Source organism: Notechis scutatus, chromosome 2 (assembly GCF_049901735.1).
Source record: "Notechis scutatus isolate UNSWTSFEM ecotype Mainland chromosome 2, rNotScu1.2, whole genome shotgun sequence".
Lineage (NCBI taxonomy): Eukaryota > Metazoa > Chordata > Lepidosauria > Squamata > Elapidae > Notechis > Notechis scutatus.
In genome coordinates, this window is record NC_142010.1 from 185256439 (window position 1) to 185280969 (window position 24531).

Consider the following 24531-nt stretch of genomic DNA (forward strand, 5'->3'; position numbering starts at 1 on the left):
GGCTCAACTGTATGTATTTAAGCTTATTTTAACTGTCCCTCCACCGTGCAAGATGCTCCTCTAACTCCTTTTGCATTAGGAAGAGGCTCTTGAGGGGCAACTTGCTTTTGGGGGTGTCGCAGATCTTGACCAGCTCCGTCCATGCGTCTACATGATGGCGATACTGCCTGTTCCAATCCTCTCTGAAGCGTGCCACCGCGGGTTGGATAAGCTTCCTATGCCATCTGAGGTTGTAGCCTTTCTGGAGTATCGCTGCTTCTCCAGAGGTTTGGACATCTAAAACTAGTTTTGGGGAACCAGGCTCCATGCTTACGTCAAGGGTGGGTGGAGGATTCGGGTCCTCTGTACATCAGAGACATCTGTCACGGCTGAAGAAGTTGCCATGGTTCAAATTGGCAAAAGGTGAATTTTGGAAAATTTAGTGGTTTTCCATGTAATTTCCTTTATTTTGCTAGGGGGCGCTGTGCACAGGTAGCAGAAAGTAGGAGATATGAAGAATTCCAGTTTTATCATGAATAGATTGAAGCTAAAAAAGAAGTTATTCTTCTGTCTTAAATTGTTGTTAAATCTTAACTCTTAAATTTAAAATTTTGGATTGATAAACTTTATTCAATTTCTATTTAAGAGCTTGCTTCATATCTAAGAAGAGGAAAGATGCTAGCCAGTACTTTTCTATGTGGTTAAGCTCTAATTTCCTGCTTAAAAACTGAGTTATCTTACATACAATATATCTTATTTTATGCTCTTTCTTTTCCATATTTCCCTTACATTTGTTTTTATTATCTGTTTTCCCCCTGTATATTACACTTTTGAAAAAAAAACAGCAATAAATTACATATGTATAAAGCCCCCCCCTCCCCCCCCGAGTTTCAATATTTGGTAACAAACATGGTTAAATAAAAGAAGATGCCAGAGGAGCATTTGATGAGAAACTGGACATTTTGATTTTGTGATAATCTATAGCATGCCTGCCTCCGTGTGGTCTGATTTGCGCAACATATGAGGCTGGGTGAAAATGGTTATTTTCACATCAATTCATTGTGGGAATCCAGCTGTCATTGTATCATGGTGTGTGAATAGGGTTTTCACAGTAATCTATCATACGTTTCAGCACAGCAGGTTATGGGAACACAGGAACTGTGCTATGCTAATCCAAAACTAAGGTTAACCTAGGCTGGGTGTACATATTGATGCTTTTATCAATATTTGAGTTAACTCACAAATGAACTTTTTAAGAAATTAAATTAAATGTTTAAAAATCTTTTGAATGAACTTGATGCAGAAAATTGGCCAATAACTATATCATGAGGGGTATTGTTCGTAGCCATTTTTCCAGTGATTTGATTTTTGTTCTTAAAATAGATGGTGCAATATGCCCTTAACTATTCTTCCTATTTGTGTTTTGTAAATAACTGGCTAGGTAATTATACTGTTGTCACTTAGCAACCTCATCTGGGGATTTCTGAAAGAGATAACTGGTTTTGGAAGACAATGCAAGATGAAATTTCTTGTAATGTATTGTAGAAAGCTTTTTACTAAATAAAATAAATATATTGTGCCTGTTTTGAGAGGATAATGTTTTTCACTCATATGTATCTGCTGAAATGGGCTGAAAACACACTGATGATAGCCAAGACCTTTCGTAGGTTGCCCCCTGTAAAATGAATGGCTAACAAAATTCACTATTGAGTTCAAGTGTTCTGATCTGGTGATCTTTGATTTAGTCACTGCATGCAACCTATTGACACTCAAAATCCACATCTTAATGGAACATCATTAGATGACTGTAGCATTTGGTCATCATTGGCAGATGTGAAGAAGTCATGATAGACAAGAAGCAATCTATAGAAATGGTCTAAAATCTTAATATTGAGAATCTACAGCTTGAAGTACATGGGCTTCCTCAAAGACTTTGTGTAAGGTCTCTAGAATTATTCCAAAGGTTAACTCTGCAGTGTGTTTTTTAATGTATTTATGAGAAATATAGCTCATTTCCCTTTGAAAAGTGCACTTTTCCAACTTTAATGTCGGCCACATATTAATGATTACAATATATAGACTGAATCGCAGGATCATAATGCTGAAACATACTTAGAGATGAACTATTCCAACTCTCTGCTTAGTATCAGAACTGCTAAAAGCATCTTGGGAAGTTTGTAGATATTATTTTTCTCTACTTAAAGAAGTTAATTTAGACACTTCTGCAAGTTCCATCATCTTCACCAACCATTCCTCTGCTGTAGGTAATGGCCAGCCTTTTGAACATGTTACAGTCTCACGGCAGTTGACATATAGAAAAACAAAGTTCCATGACATTTTACTAGCTGCTTGTTCATTAGTCCCAAAGGAAAAGTTTGTGGTTTCAGTTGTACTATAACCTTTAGAATCTTCTGAATTAATGCTTCTGTTTGTATCCAAAATGCTTTGGCTTTTTGCGTGTCCACCAAGCATGATAAAATGTCCCTTCATGTTGCTCACATTTCCAAGCAAAGATTTGAAGTACATTCTAAATTTCTCTGGTGAGAAATACCAACAATACATCACCTTGTAAAAATTCTCTTTAAGGCTAGAACATAATTTAAATTTCAATCCATCCCTTCAACCACATATCTCCCATTGGTCCATCTGTATATTACAGCCTATATCTTTAGCCCAATTTATCATGCATTCTTTCACTAGTTCTTCTTCTGTCTCACATTTCAGCAAACATTTGTATATTTTAACACTTACATACTCATAAAATTCTACATGTAATTCTAATCAACTTCAAATTCTTGCTTTTTTCAGAACCATACAATCTTTTATCTACTTTAAACTTTTCTACTTGTTCTTTTTGACATACCCCCTAAAAGATTCTGTTATAGTTCCAATCACTTTTTCCAAGTTTCCACTTTTTCTGAGTTTCACCTTTCCGACACACATTTTCTACACTTACCTTGTAATATACTTTCCTAATATAATCCTTTGCATGTGAGTGGCCTTAAAGCTAATTTTCTCTAGTCGTGATCCAAGCCCTAACACCACTCATTTTTAATATAAAACAAAGAAAAACTATAAAATGCATGGAAGGTAATATCATTAGACTCAGAATAGAATACAGCTGGAAAGGACCTTGGAGGTCTTCTAGTCTAACCCACTGCTAAAGTATTTCAGACAAGTGGCTGTCCAGTCTCTTCTTAAAAACCTCCAGTGATGAAGCACCCATTACTTCTGAAGTCAAGTCGTTCCAATTGGTTTATTGTTCTCACTGTCAGGAAATTCCTCCTTAGATCTAGGTTGCCTTGATTAGTTTCCATCCATTGTTTCCCGTCTTACTTTCTGGGGCTTTGGGAAATAAGTAGACCCCTTCTTCTTTGTGGCAGCCCCTCAAATACTGTAATATTGCTATCATGTCACCCCTAGTCATTTTTTTCTCTAGACTAGCCATACCCAAATTCTGCAACAGTTCTTCATATGATTCAGGACCTTCATGGGCCCTTAATCATCTTCTTTGCTCTTCTTTGCACTTTTTCCAAAGTCTCAACATCTTTTTGTAATGTGGTGACCAAAAGTGGATGCAGTATTCCAGGTGTGGCCTTACTAAAGCTTTATTACGTGGTATTAATTCTTCATGTGATTTTGATTCTATGCCTCTGTTTATGCAACCAAGGATTCTATTAGCTTTTTTTTTTTTTTTTTGGTAAACATTTTTATTTTATATTTATAATAAATCCACCTTTCATTCAAACAGTATGTTGACTGGGCACATATATCTTGTGCTAACAATTATAATTAGTATTTTTCTTACCAATATAACAATGAACACATTTTCTTTATAAGCTATTGTCTCTTATATCTATTATCTTTCTAACAATCTAATTTCTCTATATATTCATCTACTCAATTTTAACTTGTTTTATTTTCCAACCATTGATAAAATAGATTCCATACCATGTAATATTCAGTTTCTTCTTTTTCTTTAATTGCCAGTGTTAATCTATTCATCTCTGCACATTCCAATATTTTCTCAATCACTTTTCCTCTGCTGGTATTTTATCGCTTTTCCAATTCTGAGCAAATACAATCCTATACATGAATAATTACATATATTTCTTCTTTGTTGTAACATTCAGGTACCATCCCTAATAAAAAAATATTTCAGGTTTCAAAGCTAATTCTATTAGCTTTTTTGACTGCTGCCACACACCGCTGGTTTATATTTAAGTGATCGTCCACTAAGACATGTTAAAGCAAATGCTTTTATATGGGTTCAGATCACTCCCCAGCTTTTTGGGAGAACAGTTTCTGGTAAGATCAAAGATTCATCAGGCCTCAAACCAGCTGCACAGCCCTGCCTACCACACAGCTGAAAAAGATAAGAATAGTTGCTTCTTTATTAAATGATCCTTAGACTATTTATCATATGTGTGGGAGCAAGGGGAGGAATGAAGGAGCCATATTATGGACAGTTAATAGGATGTATTGAAATACATTTGCAAGGGGAGGGGGAAAGCTTTTAAAGGAATGCAAGAATGGATGGAGCCCCAATTTTAAACTCAATTTTTCATAATGAAAAAAAGAAAGAGCTTCAAGGCAGCAACTGCATAAACAGCTAAGCTTTGTTTACTGTCTCTGGGTCAACGTGCATAGCCACAAAATAGCATCTCAGGGACCAGAATGTAAATATTCAAAATCCTGCTCAAAAGGATAGATCCTCTCCACTTAAGTGAAACTGTGTTTTTCTTTTTAATGGAACACAGAGTAATTTTCCAGGGTAAAACAAAAGAAAACAAAATTAAGCAAAAAAAAAAAAAAAGGAGCTAACAAGCTCACACAATGTTTATGCATAGCTTTCCCTCCCTTGCTCTGTCTCTTTCCATGTACACATACACAAACTCTCTAGTCTAAATGAGTTTGCTAAGAATCACCTTAGCAACTTAATATTCTGTGGGTATTCTACATAGGTTCTAAAGTATTTTGAAACCATTTTTGAGGTGCCTAGTTGTTTCTTCAACAGGAATTGATTTCTGTCTCTGTGTGTAGAAGAGGCATAATAGAAAAGTCTATTACAGTGGAACCTCGGGTCGCAACCATAATCCGTTCTGGGACTATGGTCGCGACCTGATTTGGTTGTGACTGGAAGCGTGACTGACTGTGCATGCATGGACACAAAAAAAGTGGCACGGAAGGGAAAATCGGCGCAGAAAGAGAATCTGTCTGCACCGATTTTGTTTACACACACACACCGATTTTTGAATCGTGACCCAATTCAAAAATCAGGTGGATTTTTTGGTCGTCACCCGATTTGATCATGAACAGAAGCGTTCACGACCCGAGGTTCCATTGTATTTATTACATAAATGTTCACATAACAACTACCAACCAGGTTTCCTTGAACAGTGGTGCTGAAAGGCCTGTTTTGCTATCCCAAAAATGGGTATGACAAATGGCCGTGCGTATTTATTTATTTTATTTATTTATTTCATTTGTCAATTGCTTACAAGATAATAGGTATAAGTATAAACATGAGGAAATAGGTACGAATAAATAGGGACAATAGGCCGTGCATATTCTAGAGACTTTAACTGAACTTTTCTAAAGAAGTGCAACAGTCAGATTGTGGAATAGTATAGATAGTCCACGACTTACAACAATTCATTTAGGGACTATTCAAAGTTACAATGGCACTGAAAAAAAGTGGCCATTTTTCACACTTATGACTATTACAGCATCCCCTGTAATGGTCACCTGATTTACATTTGGATGCTTGACAACTGGTTCATATTTATGACGGTTGCAGTGTTCCAGGGTCAATCACTCATATTTTGTGATCTTCTGACAAGCAAAGTCCATGGGGAAGCCAGATTCACTTAACAACCATGTTACTAATTTAACAACGGCAGTGATTCACTTAACAAATGTGACAAGAAAAGTTGTAAAATGGGGCTAAACTCCCTTAACAAATTTCTCACACAGGAACATAAAATTCTGGGCCCAGCTGTGGTTGTAAGTCAAGGACTCTCTGTATTGATTGTTTTTTAAGAGCTAGTCAGAATCTAGTTCACCATTCTAAGTGACATTTCTAAGCAAAAGTGGTGAGGTAAGATGTTGATTGTCTCCCAGAGAGTCCTATTGACTAAGTATGTGGCTGGTTTCTCTGCTAGGAGAGGAACAGATCACATTTGAAAGCTCTGGGGTCTGGGTGGTATTGTATTATTTTAAAATGCCAAGTGCACCTGTGTACATGGCTGTGTGTGTGAGTATGTGTGTGTCTGTTTGCTGCCAGAAATGTAAATGTCTCAGGTTAAATTTCTAGTCTGTTGGCAAATCATCTCACTAATGTCATTGAATTCTGTATCCTTTCCCACTTGGCAAGGGAAAACTCTAAGCTAACACATATGTCTGTGACCCTGGCTCCTCACCTCTGTTTCCATTGCCCATGCAGTCATATAATTGCATCTGCACTGATTAAATTAGGCTTAGCAGCCACTGAAGCTGAAAAAGCTATAGCTGCATTTAATGACAAACAAAGGCTGTGAACCTTCTGGGGCCTTCTGTGATTCTGCAGTTTTTTTTTTTTTTCAAATCATATTTGGAAAATGACTCAGTATTTTTTCCCCCTTGTTTTTAACCCCAAACCAAGGCTACACAGGATCTGAACATGTCATAATAGTTCTTGCTAGCTGTGACTCATTCTTCAGGTGATTTGGATGTAACTGTAAATAATAGCAATACTCTTTCAGAGATCATGGTGTATACTGACTGATTCAAATGTTAATAGTTCTCCCTTTTCACTACTTCAGACCAAATTCAACCTTTCTGTAGATGTTTTGTTTGTTTTTAAATATGCTACAGCATATTCCTCTTCACACATCTTTATACTTTAGGATTTTTGGACACACATATACACATTGTTTTGCAACTACTTATCTAGTTATCTGTTGCCAATCAAAATGTGATTAAATGCACATTATGATGCAAGAGTTTTAGTAGTGAATAGATTTGAATGTGATTTGATTTGATTTGATGTATTTATCTCTATGGATTAATGTTTAAAAAGAGAGAAAGAAATATCTCTCAGGCTGTATTTCCATCTAATCACAACACAAAAATACCCTAACAACATATTTTTGTCTGTGTTTTGCCCTGGTGTTTCTCCATTTAAGCTGGCACTATCCAAGAACAATCTCAAAGGGGACAAAAACTATTATTTTTTGTCATCTTGGAGAGAAATCATGTACCTGGCAGTGGCTGGGAATACTCTTTTTTTTTTTTTAAACAAGTTTTATTAATTTTTTTCAAAACACACAAGTCGTCATTATCCATTACATATTTAAACCTTTTTCCATTATAAATTTAACAAGTCAGATAAACTATAATTCTGTTTTAAACCATTTCCATATAAACATACAAAAACCTCTTATCCATTTTCTCTTTCTTTCTCTTTACTCTTATTCCATTTATTATTATTATTTCATCTATTTCTTTCTGACTTAGTTACCATTATTCTCATTCTATATTTTGCAAGGTTCATTAATTCTCCCCCAAAAAAACATATATACACAACACACAAAACATAAAAAGATCTTTTGGAAAGTAACTTGGACCCAGGTATTTCTTTCTTCATGGACTTTGTATTCATACTCATCTTACATATCATTACTTATTTTATTTACCATTCTAAATCTTCTATATTAACTTCTCCCATATTTCACTCTTTTAATTCTATCTTAATTAATCATCTTAATTTGACATTATATTTGTATCTTTGTCCATTCATTACCTTGTCTCATTCCTTAAAAAAAAAAAGAAATTTCTCCTGAAATCACTAATCAGAGTATGATGCCTTTCTATCTCCGACTAAATTAATCAAATTAATCTTTAGAATACCCAATCCGATTTTGCTTGGTACATTCTAACTGAATAATACATCCAAAATAATTAAATACATAGTTAAACAATAGATCTAAATATTAAAAACAAATACTATAATGAAAATTTTATAATAACATCAATCCCATAATCTTATTAAACTCTTTAATTAAAGCTCAATATTCTAAATCTCCCCTCATATTATATTTTAAAACCAATCATTATTAACATTTCAACATTTTAATCTCTTATCAACTCTTAAGCCATTTAAGTTTTCTATTTCTAATACAATACTACCATATCATCTTATGTACCTTGCAAAATCTCTTTGAAGAAATTATACTTATCCTTTATCCCTAAAAAAAAATTCCTTTTTTTCCCATTTAATTTCAAAACTTTGTAGCTTTTCTCCACCTTTTCCCTTTCTTTCTTCTCCCAACAAACCTTTCTACCCCCCTTCTTCTAGCCTCTGCCTTACTGGCTTCCCTTCTCTGTCGTATTCCTCTTCCCTTTTGTTTACCATCCTTATATTGATTTTGCACCTTGTTTTTCCCTTTCTTAAATGTTTTTTTAAATCTTAAGTCCTTTATTTCTCTTCTCTTCCCTCTTCCTTCCCTCTTGGTCGAGTTCTGAGATTTATTAAAGATGGTTTCCTCTCCTTCTTCTTCTTCTGCTGTCTTCATCTGCTGCAATGTTTGTTGATAGTTAATAAGCGCCATTTCTAAAAAAGGAAGGCTTCTTTCAAACCAGCTTTACCATTTTTTTTTGCTTGCTCATAATCTTTTCTCAGTTCCTCAATAGAAGGAGCCATTATAAATCTTTTCTTTTCTTTTCTCTTACAACAGTCAGAATATTCCAAAGGAAAAATAAGACAATCCCAAAGTTATCAGTCAGTCCAAACCAAGACAGAGTTCCCACTCTCTCCTCCTAGGGTAGTATCAATCAGAGAAAAAGAAAGTCCAAATCTGTTTCTTAAAATCTTATTGCAATATATTTTAGTCTTTCAATCCTTAAGGCATCTCCTCCAACAAAGTCTTAGCATACAAATTTTTTTTAGTCCTCTCTTTTCCCACTCATCGCTTAAAGCCAGTTTTCACCTAAAAAAAATAGATTTCTTAATATTCACTTTTTATTCCGTAGAAAAAGAGGGTAAGCTATCCTTTCAGCACCATTAAACTGCCGCTTTTTTCCTCTTCTCGAAGGTATCATTCAGAAAGTCATACTTTTCAGGAATTTTGTTAAATATGTCTTAGAGTCCTAGGAGCCAAGAAAAACTTTCTCCTTTCAAGCACTTTCTCCACTTCCTCCTGCGCATTCTTACCCGGCTGCCAGCTTCTTTGTGGCGGCCATTACGGACCGCCGCTGCACCGTCCTGGGAAAAGGGGTTCTGCCGGCCGGGAGGGGTCTGCAAAACCCCAAACCCTTCTCCGGATCCCCCCTACCTTCAGCTGCCCCTGCAGGGCAGCCTAGCTCCGTACCCATCTGGGTCGGAGCCCCAAAAACGGCTAGCGCGGCAGGGATCGCACAGCTTCGCAAATCGGCTGGGAATACTCTTTATTTGATTAATTAACTAATCAAATCTGTACCAGAGATGGTATTCAGCAGCTTCTGACCAGTCCTGGAGAACCGGTAGCGGACATTTTGAGTAGTTCAGAGAACCAGCAAATTCCACCTCTGACTGGCCCCGCCCCCATCTAGTCTCTGCCTTCTGAGTCCCAGCTGATCGTCTGGGTCTTCTTTGGTTACCCTGCAGGGGAGAATGGAGCTGGAAAGCAAGTTAGTGGGGTGGGGAGGGAATGGGAATTTTGCAGTAACCTTCCTCTGCCACGCCCACCAATCCAAGCCATGCCCACAGAACTGGTAATAAAAAAAATGTGAATCCCACCACTGGATCTGTACCCCTCCTCCTCAATCAGAGGATTCTCAGAAGCTCATACGATAGGAATATACAATAACAATATAAGAAATTAAGAAATTAAAACTCCCCTGCACCACAGGTCATCGGTCTCAACACCCCTCCAGCAAAACCTCTGCCTTCATTAATTTTTATCACAAGGCAGGCGATACAAGCAATTGAGGTAAAATAGGGATTGTCAATAGGGCATTAAAATGTAATACCAGTATCATTTTTTTGCTAAACCAAGAATGATTGGAAAGCCCTGTAACTTAGTAATTGGGAAAAGACCTTACATATCTTATAAAATATTAGGCTTTTTTGTTTGTTCATTATTTATAATTTACATTTCTTAACCACCCACCTTCCTGATGAATCTGCTCAGTGTTCTCTTGGCAAACAATTCAGCCCACTGTTAGAATGTTCGGTCGACAAACCATCCATTTTTAGATAGCAAACTATGTTTAGCAGAAGTCACCCATTGGTGCCAGTGGTGTATTTCCATTAGGGCAAAGCAATAATATGTACTTATAAAAACCTATTGGATTCAAATGAGACTGAGAGTTTTTGTTGGGAATTCAGACCCGGGGCACAGTATAATGTTGAAAGGAGCTTTTCACACCACTGAGACCATCTGCCTACTCAGTGCCGGATTCCAAATGAAATATCCCCAACTGTTGGGAGGTAGCTTCTTCTTGAGCCCATTAGCAAAAAGAAACTCACTATCTCTCTGCAAAATTAGGTATACTATCAAAGTGATCTTACCCTTAGAATGATCCTATTAACATTCATTGGGAAGCTTTCCTACTTGCAACTTGTCTTGGTGCCCAGAACTCTGGAACAAATCTTAGCTTTTTTCTGTGTGCCATAAACTCTTAGAGTCTTCTGGAGACTACACCATTTGATAAATTTCCCACAAAATGTTGAATTATCACAACTACACCTCTATCTATCTATCTATCTATCTATCTATCTATCTGCCTGCCTGCCTGTCTATCTGTCATCTATCTGTCTGTCTGTTATGTATCTATCTATCTTATCTATCTATCAGCTATCAGCTATTTAATCTATCTATATTGTTATGTGTGTGATACTTTGAAAGTTTCCTCATCATTAGAATGTCCCTGTGCACCCACAGATGTGATTTTCTCTGGGGTTATTGACAAAGTCACATTTCAATATTTCAGATAGTAGATAAAGAAGAGTCAGATTAAGATAACTCTAGCCAAGGAGGTCAAAAGTAAGAGCAGAAACTGGACTTCCTGTTTTGAGCTTCCCCAAAGAAAGACAGCTGACCACGATTGTGCGTGGCTTTGGTTCATGCTTCGGCATCGGAGAGCCCCAATCCTTTGGATTTGGGGCAGAAGCTACCTCGTAGGGGTGGCGGAGGAAGGGGAGACTGTCAGCTGGGTAGAGGGGAGTCGCAAATCCCTTCCCTGGCTTGGCAGTTGCTCCCTCCCGAAGACACCTGAAGTGGTGGTCTGAAATGGCCACCCTGAAGGGGAAGATTAGACTGGAATAAGATTGTGCAGGAGAGAGAGAAAGAAGCAAACAGCAGGAGGAACGAGATGATATAATCAAATGGAAGATACCCCCAGGATTAACATTTCAAAGAATCTTTAAGAAAGGATCTAAGCGGCAAAGAGAAAGAGAAAAAAAAGGTGTGAATTGCTTTTGATAGCGTCAGGGCTTCGAAACTGCAAAAGGTAGAAGCTGGAGAAGGAACTATATAATCAACTTAGATAAGTATACTTTGAATTTATATTGGCACTAATAAAGCTAAACTATAGACTGTTAAAGAGGAAATTTAATATCAACGGGTTTTTATCTTTTTCTTGTTGGAAAATTGTGGTTTAAAAAACTGAATAAAAGAGAAGAAAAAAGAAAAGAGGGGATGAAGATTTAGCATAATAAAGAGTGCCATCTCAGTTTACCTCAACTTGTTTTTCTTTAAAAAAAAACTCTTGTTTCTTGAAATTGCATGGAAATTGATACAATAAAGCAAGAACTTTGAAAAATTGAAACATTGTAACAAAGAAAGAATTAGGAAGATTCTGCCTTTGGATTAGTTGCTGATTCTGACATGAATTTGGCACTGGATTAGCGGAGACTTAAAAACTTGAGAGGAAGAAAAGTTGACTGTTGGAAATAAACTTTAAAGATACTATTTGGATTAAATTGCGAATCAGAAAGTTGTAAAATGGCGATTTCTCTTCTGGCATTAAAAATGGAACTCAGAAAAATGAAAGAAACACTACAAAAACATCTCAGAAATACAGGGTGGACTGGGAAGTAAAAAAGAAAGAGAAAATCCAAGAAGAAAATGTCAAGCCACTCCGGTATTGCTGCCAAGAAATCTACATCATTTGTTGTCCAAAACATCAACACAAATCAAGCTCAATTTGAAGAAGGCTTGTTTTAAAATGAACACACAACATAGAACGAGATCACATTTTGGGAATGCTCAAGTTTGTGCAAAGAGCATCTTCAAAACATGCGTTCATTCCCGCTGCACTAAAATGCTCAAAATAGTTTAAATAGCACCAATTGAAAAATCAAAAGTAGGGGGAATTGCACATATGTTTTTTTAAAAAAACATTTTTATTTTTATAACAACAAAAACAAATAAATAAAACCTTCTTTCTGTTGATCAGTGTGTCAGTTGGGTACACATTTCTTTGTGCAAATTATCATACATATTTAACTTATATATGTTTATAATCCTTCTAAGCAGCATTTTATATCACATATGTCACTTATTATATTAGCATTAACATTTTATTTATTGATTTTCAATAATATATTTCACATTCATTTTCTTACTCTGTCTAACTCATTTGTTTATCAGTAATAGATATTATACTGTACTTACATATTTTAATTTCTTACTCTTCTATCTAGCCATTCATAAAATAAATTCCAAATTTTATAATAATCTTTTTCCTCTTGTTCTCTAATTGCCATTGTCAATCGACTTATTTCTGCACATTCCATTATTTTCTTAATTTTTTCCTCTTCCATTGGAATTTTCTCATTTTTCCAATTTTGTGCAAGTACAATCCTAGCTGCTGTTAATACAAGTAGGTTAACTCTTTGTTGTAGCCCTCAGGCAAAATTCCCAATAAAAATGTCTCTGGTTTTGAATCTATAGATTGTTTTATCATTTCTCCAGCCACATAGGTTTTCTAGTCCAATACTTTTCAGCTTTTGTGTATGTCCACCCCATATGGTAGTATGATCCTGGTAACTTCTGACATTTCCAGCTGACTTATCTTTAAACCTCTTGGCAGAAATTGCACATATGTTGATGGTGCAATAATTTCTTCTTTCTCTAATTTGATTCATAAATTCATTCCTCTGCTTTAAAAGTCATGTTCACAGAGCTCATTCGTGCCCTTGTTCTGTCCTTCAGTCAGATGGGCCAATTATTTTGGGTGGATCCATACAAACAATGCAGTGTCACATGCTTCTGTTGATAGGTTGCATACTGTTAGCAAGCTTGTACACATTCACTATTATATTCAAACAGCAGCTATTTGTCCCACATTGTGCTGTATAGCTGATCCGCCAAAAACTGCTTTCAGACATGGGAGTGTGAAAGGGAATCTTGCCTGCTACTTCTGGAAGCAGCTGTGTGTTTTCCCAGAATCATGCCTGAGAGATGCTGCTTGATTCAAACTCCTGGATTGCACTGGATTACAGCAAGGGTGTTTTTATTTCTTCGTTACAGGTCATTGCTTTGGATTAATGGTTTGCTCAAAACAAGCCAAATACCGAAACATTTGAGCAATATTACATTTGAATGTTTTCCCCTCTGTCCTGATATTTATGGCACTTCCACATCCTTTTGATCTTTTGAACATTTTTGGAAAAGCAATATTACAGAAGCAGGCATAAAGAGAATAAAGAGAATAGATTACAAGAAAACAAAATCTCTACAAAATCAAATCCTTGTTTCCTTTTGGTGCCTTTTGCTTTCACCTGTCTGGAGTGCACTGTTCTTCAATCAGACTGTTTCAGCAGAGTAAAAATTTGTTTTAACCAAAGCAGGAGAAGCTTGAATGAAACATAATGATTTAGATTAAATTAAGAGTTGTATGAAAGCTACAGCAGTGCCAAGCTCCAAACAGCCTTGGAATGAATAATTTAATCTTCCCATAGTTTTCATATGAATTATCTGTGTCTGATAAGTGATTGTTGTCATGAAGATTTGAATTTATTTTGATTTTTTTCCCATGGATTAGGCAGAAAAGGAGTGGTAATTGACAATCATGCTCATCTGTTCACAGATTCGTTTCATTATATTCGGAGAAACACAAGCTAGCATTTAGACGAAAGTAATGAGAACATGCTCTCAGGAGAAATTTGCTGAATTTAACAGGACAACATTTGAGAAGTTGTAGATGATTTCCTGAAGCCTATGTGCTATTTTTCTTTTTAAATTAATAGTTTGGCAAAGTCAGCCCTTGCAGAAATGTGTTCTTAATTTGCTTTGATATTTCAATGAAGGTAACTTAACTTGTTTTTCTTTTTTCTTTTCTTTTCTTTTTTTTTGATGTGCCAAAGCATAGAAATAAAATAAGCAACCTATAGCCTCAAGTCTGTTAGGATTAGGATATTGAATTTAGTAGTTAGAACAATAAAGTGTACAATAGGCCAGAATGCAGTTGTAATTGATTAATTAGAAAGTGCTGTCTCATGCATGAGGCAATCTATGCTATGATTAGCTGCAGTAAGTATAAAAGGGGAGTTTCCCTCCCTGCCCCTCGACGTTTTCTTCTGTAGAAGTATATGTTGTTTAATTAACCTCATGATGTTCCTGTGTTCCTGACTATCATGTGTGTTTTTTGCTTTCTGGATGATGTTGAATCATGTATGTTTCTCTTGGCTTCTAGGTGCTCAATAAGAAAGGATTTTTCACAATGACCATCAGAGCATTAGTATTTCCTATATTATTATTAACATGCTCGGATGCTAAGGAGTTCTATTCCCCCTCCTCACCTGAAAAGTTGTTACGCAAATCTGGCTTCCCTCATTGCCTCTGCTTGTCGGAAGCCAGCTGGGAAGGTCACAAAAGGTGATCACATGAGCCCAGGGCAATGCAACTGTCATAAATGCATGCTAATTGTCAAATGCCTAAATTTTGATCATGTGACCATGGAGAGGCTGCAATGGTTGAAAGCTGGTGCCATTGTAACATCAAACAATCATTAAACAAATGGCTATAAATCAAGGACTACAGTTTTCTAAACAATTGGAAATATACATTCTTCTTGATTTGTAAAATGTGTATAATTTGCAATTAATGTGTTTTGGCAGGAATTTAGGCTGCAAACTATGCTCACTGCCACAGTGCTATATTATTTGTTTTGGTGGTTCAGTCAAATTTGCATGCATAAAAATCTTGAGCAAACTTTTTTTAAACTACTGATACACAAGGAAAACACAAGGAAATGCTTTCTTAATTGCCACTGAAATTATTAGCATATTTTATCTAATGGGAAACATTGAGATTCGTCTTGAGCTTTGTTTGATGATGTTTGCTCCTTTTTATGCCTAGAGTTATTGAGGTATACAACCACATGATCAAATGTTATTTGCAAAATTGAGTTAAAATACAGTCCTAATATGATGGGGGGTTTTAGAAGATTTCAGGAGACACGGTTAAAATTCACACTAAGTACTATACATTTTCTTTTATTTCCCCTGATGTGCACTATAGCACAGAAGTATCACACAATGCTTCATAAGCCAAAATACATTCAGAAAATGTGAGAAGAAAATGCACTGCTTCCTAGAAGGTTTTGTGAAAATAAAGCAATTGAGGAGAATGTTAGAAATTGGGGAGGATGATTTGAGTTCAGTAATGCTCAACAGTCAAGGTGTATATCACAAAGTGACTTCTTGCAACACAGAACTATCAAATAATGGGAAAAAAGCAAATGTGATTCTAGAGTGAGAAATGCTTAATCATGCTGCAGAGGAATTTTGTGATCTTAGAAGCTAGACATTTCTGGGAAAATTCACTGTAATATTCACTACTGATTCATATTTGATTTACTATGCCTTTTAAAAATGTATGTATAATCAGCTCATTTTTAAAGGAAGCTAAGCATTTTTTTTTTACATCACTGGTGTCCTCAAAGTAGGGACAGTGTTACAGAAAGGTAACCTATGGTACATCAGATGTTGCTGAATTGCAACTGGTAATATTCTTCATTGTTAGTCATTGCTGGTTAGGATATAGGTTATACAGAGGTATAAGACATCTGTCTATCTTAAAGGATTAGGATGTACACATTCTACATGTAAAGCTTTCCATTTATTCCCAGGTACTAAATAGTTATGAAAAGGGAGAAAGAGTGAGAAAAGAAGAGAGATGCTTTCAGTTATGCATTTGGAGATGTATAGAGTGCCATGGATCTTAAGAAGCCCCAGTCAAACCATTCTTGACTGTCCCATTGAGGGAGGAGGAGCTGGAGCAAAGTACAGAAGTTCACCCTGACCCACTGCAGCACTCAGGTCATGAACACAGGTTAACTAGTCTCCAGTCCAGCATCCTAACAACGTGAGCCATCATGCTCTTTCTATAGCAATGTATTATTCATTGATAGCTTGCTGGGTTTGTTGCAACTTCTCCAGAGCCCCTTCATCCAGGCCATTTCAGGGTGACCAAGGACGGTCTTCATTGCTGCCGTAACAATCCTGTGGCAGATGGCCATGCCATATTTCGCCCACTCCTAGCAATCCCTAACTTGGTCCTGTTACCCACCTCTCACAATGTGGATGCAGGATTGGGCTTTGAGAAACAAGTACAGCTAAAGAACTGCAACAGAAGGCAAGACAAATAATATGAGAATCAGCAAATAGAAAACAGAAGTCATGGCAATCGGAAGAAAAAAGGATATTCCTAAACATAGTAATAGAAGGAACAAGCATAAAACAAGTATCCAAGTTCAAATATATAGGAACAAGAGTTATTGAAGATGGTAAAATGGTCAAGGGAGATTAAAATTACAATGCAGTAAGGCACACCAAGTATTGGGACAACTAACTCCATTCCTACAACATAAGGCAGTGCCGACGAGCACAAAGAAGCATCTTCAACACCCTATGTTACCAGTGCCAAACATGAACACTTAGAATAAAACATCAATGAAAGTTAATCACTGTGGAACTGTGATCTTTGAGGAAAGCTGCTGGAGTGACCAGAAGATATAAAATCAGAAATGAGAGAGAAAGAATTGGCACAGAACCAATATTAAACTACACACAAAGACAGCAAATAAAGTTATTTGCTTACCTGGAGAGGATGTCTTAAGATTTCATACTGTACAAAGCATAGGTCAAAGATCATGAGGTCAAAGGTCAAAGAACATGAGGCAAACCCAGAAGAAGATGAAGAGACATCAAAGTCCACATCAAATACAACACAACAGCATCAATTAACAATGGTTGAGGGCCGCCAGAAAAGCAAGAACTAGGATTTTGTATCTGCATCGACACCTGAAGCAGTAAAAGCGGAAGTAAAGAAGAAGAAAAGTATAACTTTATTTAAATTGCATTTTAGTGTGTTTTATTATAAACCACCCAGACAGATCTGACTATTCGGCAGTTTACATTTTTAAATTAATATTACTTAATAATAGTAAAATTTCAGCAACAATTGGAGGGAATCTGCCTATGGATTCTTTTTTAAGAGCTTCAAAATACAAACACACACTAATTTATCTTACATTTCACAGAGCTTGAGTAGGCTGTGAGATTCCTTAACCCGACTGCATATGGGGATATTTGGTGGAGAAAAATGGAGAAAAGATCACTATATTCAGAGGTTTGTATTGAAGAAGCCATGACAGCATCTACTGAAAAAAGAGAACCATGATATTTTAATCATTTCAATTTATACTTAACTTTCCAATCCAGTATACAGAAATAGGGGCTGACTTTGACAAAATCTGGATCATGAACTTCTGCTCTGAATGGAAAGTTGAGAATCCAATATATTTTGAATTAGTGCTGTTGAAGATCATAGAGATCTTGCTGGGCAAATTACATAGCACAATCAATGTTATTTTTAGACTCTAGATTGAGGGGGCGAGGCCATCATCAGAGGAGAAAGAGGCCACAATAGTTAATGGATGCTGCAATTCATCCTCTATTTGTAGCTTCTAGTCTAAAAACTCTCTCTATGCAGAGGCATAGATTCTGGCAGTTCAAACAAGACTTTATAACACATATTTTCACACTGTAAAATGTTTTGATCTGGTGCCCAGAAGACCCAGTGATTATATACTCCAGTTCCAGAATCCCAATGTTTTCACCATTTTTGGATTTACAAGCAGCTAATGAGAACTGACTCTCAATGTAGCCAGAATGCAAGTACCCGCATCAGATAACCTCCAAAATGCAACTACGCAGACCAGTAATGTGGACATCTGGCAAAAAAGAAAAAAAACGGAAAAGGTGCCATTCCTAATATCCTTCAAAGTTGAATAGTGGAATGAATGTTGGAATAGCTTGATACATTTGCTGCTTGGGTCAAATGGATAAATAGCAAACCCATCCAATCAAAATCATTCCACATTCAGTAATCATTCATAGCAGTAACGGAATCTTCAGTTCTGGCAGTAGGATGGGACAATATTTTTCTGATCTATCCAAAGACAACACAATAAATTTAGGGAATGTAAAGCAGACTGTGTAGCATGCACTGCTTAGGCCCTCCAATACTCATTGCTGGTTCCCTGACATCTGCTACGCAAAGTGTTTCCTCCGTGTTGTGTAATAATAGGCTGGCCATGACTTTAAGCTGCAGATAAGTTAAATCATCACAAGCATTTACATTAGTGCTGCCTTGATATTTCCCAGAATAGCATTTCTGCCACAGTTGTAGACTTTTTTCCCCCTGCTCCTGTGTGGTGGCTATCTATGTTTGTTACTTTGGGATTGTTGGTAAAGAGTAGCATTTAAAACTTTTAATAAGAAGGAAATAAATAGTTGATTTTAAGAATAAGTAAACATGATCAATACCAAGAAACATGATAAGGCTTGCAAAGCAGGCAGAAGCCTAATTGATTTCAGTGGGATTTCCAAGTATGACTGCTATGAATATGAGACTCATACATTTAGTCTCTGATCCAACATAACATGTACATGATCCAAACCATTTCTAACAGATGAAATATTTACTGTTCAATTCTTGTGATGGAGAGGAAACATATATTCAGCCACCTGTTTCCAGACTGGGACAGTTCTACAGAATGATCTGGAATACTTTCCCCAAGGAGAAAAGTTTCATACATCTTTCAATTATTATTGGACTCATTGGAAAAAGTGGTACTAGAATCAAATTGAAAGAAGACCAAACTGATGACAACGGGTAAAACATCTAGTCTTAAAATTCGCAATGAAAATATGAACGTAGTTGTTACCTTCTGCCTTTTAGAATCAACCTCCAACAGAAAAGGAACATGCAGTCAACGAGCACTTGATACAGGAGTCATGAAGACTGAAAAAAAAAACATTCAGATGTGATGACCTGACTACACTTATAAAATACAAACTTATGCAAGCCACAGTGTTCCCTGTGACCCTCTATGGAAGTGAAATTTGGGCTTTAAAGAAGCAGGATTAAAAAAAAAAAAGTATTGATGCATTTGAATTTTAATGTTGGAGAAGACTCCTGAGGATGCCATGGACAACCAAGAAAACAAACAAAAGTTTCATCAAACAAATCAACCTAGCATTCTTACTCGTGGCACAAATGACCATATTCAATTTATCCTACTTCAGACACATTACATGAAGTTGTACCTTTCTTGGAAAGGTTATAATGCTGGGAAAGAGAGAAGGAAAGTAAACAGGATCATCATCAGCGAGGTGGATGGACTAGATCAGCGGTCCCCAACCTTTCCAGCTAGGCGGACTGGCGGGGGAGGAGAGGGGAGGGTTTTGTGCAAGCAGCATGTGCCTGCTTGCACACATATGCAGCTCCATTTATGTGAGTGGTGGGCACACACATCTCTCGTGCAACTGTAGCTGTGGACATGCAAGAATATGTGCTCATGCAACACTTGCGCAAGTGGAGCTCCATGAGCTCTCACCGGCCACTCGCACAGCCCAGTTTTGAACAGGCCATGGATCTGTGGACTAGATTACTGTGGTGCATTGGAAGAGTTGACAGAACAGTTTAGGATCGATCATCATGGAGTAAATCTATCTATGTAATTGCTAGAAGTAAAAAAAAAAAACCCAGACTGTTGGCACATAAACAGTCAAACAACCATCAATCATTCAGGTTATTAGACTGTATCCAAGAACAGCCCATTTCAAACTATCCCATATATGATTATTCACCTGTTTAGGCCAAGAACAAACATCCATCCCTCAAGCTAATTTTATCTGGTCCTCCTGCTAATCTTCAAATTTCCTGACAGTTAGAACAATTAATCAGTGGAACAACTTGCCTCAACAACTTGTGGATGCTGCAACATGGGAGGCTTTTAAGAAGAGATTGGATAAACCATTTATCTGAAATGGTATAGGGCTTCCAGCCTGACTGGGGGGGGGGGTTGGACTAGAAGACCTCCAAGGTCCCTTCCAACTCTGTTATCCTGTTATTCATCCCTATCAAGACCTCAGTGTTATACTTGCAAACTTTCCCTTACATTTCATTTTCTGTTGGGAATATATCCTCTTAGTAGTTATTCAAGAGACTTTGAATTATTCTTCAGGCCAACCAACACTATATTAAGAATGAAGCATAGGGACATAGTAACTATATACTGCAGTGTTGGTGCGGTGCCGGAGGTTTTCAATTCAATGTGTGGAGTGTGAAGGATGTGTGTTTGTGTTTATTTTCAAGGTCATGATGTGCACTGAAGATGGTGTTTGATTTCGTTGTATGAGGTGCAATGACAATAAAGTAAACTAAACTAAACTAACCGGTCGTGCTTTGGGATCATACAAGGATCACTGAGAATAAAGCATTCGTATCACACACAGCTAAAATATGTTTGAAGGAAGGGACTATTTATCTCAGGGTTTGCAAACAATAAGCTTTATTAGTCAGAAAAGCACTATTAGTTCCTGATGTGCTGTGAGGTAAGAGATCAGGAAAATATCTCTGTATCTGCGCAAATAGCAATGTGACCTGACATTTAATCAAAGTTTCTGCACGGTTTACTCTCTGTAGTAATAGCCTAGGTATCTTCAAGTAGCACAAATCTTATTTTCCTGAACCATACAGAGGAAGACTATCAGAAAACCAAATGAAAAAAAAAAAGGAATGGTTCCTCTACCATGTTGCCTATCAGAAAACCTCCAGAATGTTCTCCATTTTTGTCAGGAGAAAAATGATGTTTCAGAGTAAAGAATGATAATAACATTATCCTCAAAGCCAAACTAATTGCAGTAACCAGTTTTATTGGAGAGGTTTTTATCCATAGAATAAGCAGGTATTGGCTACAACTCAAAAGGTCGACCCAAGTTGCAAGTTTGAAAACTTCAAATTCACATCACCAGTACAAGATGGTTTCTGCTATTTTGCAAAAGATTTTTTTGTGGTAAATAAACATAAATTTCTTATAATTGAACTATACGTATATGAGTATTTGTTCATGTAATCCAACATATGTAGATATAACAATATCTACAATGATCTCCATCTTCTAATTTGGTGTAGTGATTAAGACACTGTCCCAGAAACACGGAATCTGGGAGTTCTAGTCCTCCTTAGGCACAAAGCCGGCAGGGTGACCTTGTGCGAGTCCCTTTCTCTCAGCCCTCGGAAGGCCTGATGTACTCAAGGACTTCCATAAATTGTGCATCAGCAACATTTATGTGCTCTGTTTAGTGCTGCAGAAAAGCCAAATCAAGAAAAATTGAAAATAATCTCGCATTACAGGCTTCCAGACATATAAGGAATTTGGGATACTAATAAGTGAACAGTTCTTGATCACATCAGATATATCTTCAGTTCAGGAGAAGTGAAGCAGCTGTAGAATTAGGGCCCAAACATACCAGCTGTCTCACAGCTAGCAAACAGGGATGAGGCTGGAACAAAGAACCAGTGAATGATAAATTATAATTTAACTCAGCAAAAGGGAAACAAGTTGTATTCTAGCTAAATCTATATTTCCCCTTTGAGAACTAATTGCAGGACTTCTTTCTGGAAGGTTTGTAAACTGGCCAGGATGTCCAACTGAGACATTTTCCTTCTAACTAGGGTATATGGTAAGCCTCCCGATACTGGCTGGGGAATTCTGGGAGTTGAAGTCTCCACATCTTAAAATTTCTGAAGTTGAGAAATACTGGTCTAGTGTAAGGAGCTGATCAGGGGTGGGATTCAAATTTTTTTTTATTACCGGTTCTGTGGGTGTGGTTTGGTGGGCGTGGCAGGAGAAGGATACTGTAAAATCTCCTGTCAGAGGTGGTATTTGCTGGTTCTCCGAACTACTCAAATTTTCCTCTACTGGTTCTCCAGAACTGGTCAGAGCCTGCTGAATACCACCTCTGGAGCTGATGTTTAAGGCTATTTTAAAGCTGGGTGCGAACCAAATTTTAAGCTTTAATGTCTGTTTTTTAATATGGCAATTGCGGATTGAAAGTTCAATTGCAAAGAGCGTGTACTTGAAGAGTAACTGTTTTTGTACAGTATTTTTATGCTTCTTAATATTGATGTCTTTGACAGAAACAGCTAGAGGATATGAACACATAAGTGGAAAAATGAAGTGTTGTCCAGAGACTTAAGCAGTGTACATCCAAGAAATAATTATGAATCATCAGACAGAAGGTTGAATGCCCTTTATTATTTGCAGTGACAGCACAGGTGCTATAATGCTGAGAACCAAAGAAAAATATTTTAGTTCGGTCAGTGGTTAAAATGAATACTTAGAATGTTTGCCTAATTAAAGCATAGACATAAGCTTTACTGAATATATGCCTGAGAAGCATGATCTTGGAGAATTACTGATATAACAGAACACCAATAAAGTCTTGTATAGAATTGCACAGGTATGCTAAGTCTTCTCCCCTTTCTTCTCATCCTGTTCTCTGTGGTTTTGTTTCATTCTTCTGGGGCTGAGGCATTTGTTGTTCTTAGCGAGTGAGATGGTTTCACAACAGAGCAACCAACTAAAATTATTTTCATTGATGAACAGATGCTGCCTTCCATGGGGTAATGGATCCAATGCTTCAAAACCAAAATTGAAAAGATTGAAATACAGCTGGATACATTTGTTTTCCTTTCCTTCTTTTGGGGAAACCATTTTAGAAATAAAACTCCAGATTTGGCATCTTTAAAATACCGTATATGGACTTCAACTCCCAGAATTCCCTAGGCAGCAGGGGAATTCAAATCCTCACATCTTAAAGTTGTCAAGTTTAAAAGACACTGAACTAGGACAATCCCAAAAATATTTTAGATACAATAGATAGATGATAGACAGACAAACAGACAAGGGTGAGCATTTTGAGGCCAGTTCTCATTTTATACCCACTGTATAAGGTATCTGGGCCCTGTAACACTATTTGAAGAAAATCAGTTTAAATGAAGCTTTGCCAATTAGAGAACCTGTGACATGACACCCCAGGAAAGATATAACCCCATTTCCAAGTCATTTCTTGTTTCCTACTTTCAATAAAGAATATTGATTTATAGCCTGATAGAGATACACAATGCTAAGGTAGTCCTTCAGGTTTTCCAATGGTGCCCCCATTGTCACTATAGCAAGAACAAAAAATTGTACATTCCTTCTAAATAAAAAGAAAAAACTTGACAGATAAAACAATAACATTGGGGGGGGGAGGGATGATAATGTTAACACTGACAGTTATCCAGTCAGGCCAAAGGCTTTGAACATTGTGTTTTTACAAATCTGAATTAAACCCTTAGCTATTCAGCCATCTTTGTGATAGTAAACTAGGGTAACCATCCATTTTCTCCTGAAAGTCTTTTTCACCTTTAATAGGTAGGAAAGATCTATGCTGAAAGATCTATGATTTCTATGCTGAGATTTCACTGTGACTCTGGCTTGTGAGTAGGATTTCTTTTAGTTGGGCTATTGTTATTTTTCAAGAATGTAATCCTACTCACAACACGAGGGGATACTGTATTGAGAGTGTTAAAAAATATTCAGAGATGGGGGTGAAAGCAGAACCCTAATAATGTATATGCATAGGAAATCTGTTGGTTGAGGATTATAACGAGCCCTTTTCTTTATAGGCAGATGTTCTTTCTTGTAGAAATACCTTCAAACATGGCCCCCATCACCTCCTTCTCAAGTGCAAGAAGGCCTTCCCAGCAGCATTTTGTGATGCACCTTTGATGGTGCACAAAAATTGCTTAATCCTGTGAGAATATACCCAGTCCAGTTGACCTCTAAAGATGAGGTGGAGATGTAAGGCTATTGAGGCCTCCCTCTATCCTTTGAAGCAATTGGAAACCTACAATAGGGTTATTGTAGTCTGTGTAGGAAGTGATTTGCTCTTATTGAAAACTTGCCAATCTGATGTCTCTTAGAGGAAAGCTAATAGTAGAAAACCATCTGAATTGGTTCCCATATTGTCACTGCTGTAGCTCACAATGTTAAAAAAACAATAACTCAGTAACAACCAAAGAGCAGTATGAAGATTTAGCTCACCCAGGTAGTTGTAATAGCAAACACTGCCTCTCCTAATGCATATATCACTGCATAATTTATTGGCTAAGGTTGTACAGAGAGCTATTTCTGACTCTGCTTGTAGTTTGTCTGTTGAGGTGGGGCGAGAGGAATAAACTCTGC